Source organism: Nematolebias whitei, chromosome 4, assembly GCF_014905685.2.
Source record: "Nematolebias whitei isolate Nwh7 chromosome 4, NemWhi1, whole genome shotgun sequence".
Classification (NCBI taxonomy): Eukaryota; Metazoa; Chordata; class Actinopteri; order Cyprinodontiformes; family Rivulidae; genus Nematolebias; species Nematolebias whitei.
In genome coordinates, this window is record NC_056501.1 from 48,986,127 (window position 1) to 48,988,239 (window position 2,113).

The window sequence follows — 2,113 nt, forward strand, 5'->3', positions numbered from 1 at the left end:
GCCGCTGCGTAAACATGCAGTGTCTACTCCAAGCGCGCAGCCCAGCCACTGCGTAAACATGCAGTGTCTACTCCAAGCGCGCAGCCCAGCCGCTGCGTAAACATGCAAACAATCTGCTATTTTCCTCATGCCAACATGAAATATCAATTATTACACGCATACACAGTCCATTTATGAGCACGTTACGGGCCACCAATATGTAGTATGACATATCCTGAGATATATTCATACATTAAACGGGTTCACTCATCTTTCTGGACTGGATGATGTCGTGCTTTGAATTTAATGAAATGTAAACGTGAGACGTCATTTATCTTTGACCCATCAAAATGAATGCGGTCATTTATTTACAGAATCAAAGTTTAACATCAAACATTTACATTAATTTGGCAAAATATGAAAATAACCACATAATCAATCAGCTTTACAACCAGGAAAATCATACGGCCATGATTTTCCGTTGCTTCACCACAGACATTAATGAAAACTGTACAATTTTCTAGCAGAAAGGAGAGTTTAAAGAGGGAAAATTGAGATTTATCTTACAGAGAGATGTGTGAGGGAATTTATCTGTTTTAACCAGAACGTGCACGCTCCTTCGGAAATCAGCTTGTCCCACAGTACACTTTTGGTGAAGGTCGACTTTTACCTTTTCTGAAGATAGATCAGTTCCGGCGTGGAGTCTCACTTCCAACCACTGTTCAGCGTCTCAGTGAGAACAGCCAAATACCTCGAGAGCCGTGCGATGTTATCCAAACAGAAGTTATAATTCCCAAAATCGTCTCTGGTTCAGCTTGTTTGGTTTAGCAGCATCCATGAACGCCTGCGTTTGCATTCACGAACTCCCAAACTCTCTGCATTCTGAACTGCGAACATCTCAGAACTTCTCAGCGCCTCACCGAACTTCTCAGAACTGGAGAACTAGGAAGTACCGGCATTTTAAAGAGCTCTATTCCCGGTCCATTTGGGAGTCCCTGATTGGGCAATATCAACCAGACAGGGGTGTGGTTTGTGACGTAAGAGGTTACTAGAAGTCAGAAAACAGCAAGAATTGTTATGGAACAGATTAAAACTGTTCTCAGAGACAGAGAAAGTTTGTTTTGGCGAGTTTGGAGAACAGGTGCCAACTTCTCTGTTGACGTCTGAGAGGATGTAAAAACAAGACAGTTGTTCCAACACGTCTGCTTCGACTCCTGACCTTGGAAAACGCACACTTGCTCATTCAAAGACATAAATCAGAAAATGCATAAAAATCTGTAACAGGCCTTAACATGAATTCTACTTTGCATAAGCAACCAAAAATCATTGTTACTGTTCTACAGTTAATAAAATTGATTAGTTCACTGTAACATCTAAAATGTTTGAACTAAAACACTTTGATTATCAAACATTTGTAAAACAGGAATGATAATAGAAAAGAGAGTGTTCTTTCACTTGAATTTTCAAGAAAGAAAGTCTCAGGATGGGTGAACCTGTATTTCTGGATTTGACATCAATGAAATGACAGTTCCTGTCCCACAAGGTTCTTAAGGTCAAGGGTTTTGACCTTAGGCTTAGTTTTGACATCAGGTTAAGTTCACTACAAACACTACCCTGTACTTAAAGATTAATGAAGAAGATTGCTAGCTAAAAAACAAAAGCTAAATTGAGCTTCAGGCTAGCTCAAAGCTAAACAAAGCAAAATGCTAGCTGAAGCAAAACACTAGCTAAGCGCTAAAACAGCTAATTTGTATGAAAAAGCAACATAATACTAGGTAAAACAGTTACGATACTACGGACAGGCTCAAATAAGTTTTCCTAGCTAAAAGCTAAATGCTAGCTAAGAGAAGTAAAATACTAGGTGAAAATAAAAAAGAGCAATATAATTGTTAAATGCAAGAGAATAAACTGCTAGCTAAAAACAAAACTAGCTACTTTTAAAAACAAAGTAGGAAGGTGTATAGATAAATAATAAATCAGCAGAATAAAAAAAATTAATATATTTTTAGTTCATAGTAGAATAAGTCTGAATAAAGCATAAAATTTAAATATTTACAGTTTAACAAGAATAAAAAAAAATTTTTTTTAAAGCACCCACAAAGCCCCGTGGCTAAGAGCTAAAGTTGCTACAAAA

The 2,113-nt window shown here is 37.6% G+C and overlaps 1 protein-coding gene across 1 annotated transcript in view; it reads left to right on the plus strand.

Annotated features, from left to right (window-relative positions):
• Nucleotides 1-2,113, plus strand: part of il1rapl2 (interleukin 1 receptor accessory protein-like 2) — a 460,778-nt gene that overhangs the window by 348,310 nt on the left and 110,355 nt on the right. The gene's annotated exons all lie outside the window — the stretch shown is intronic.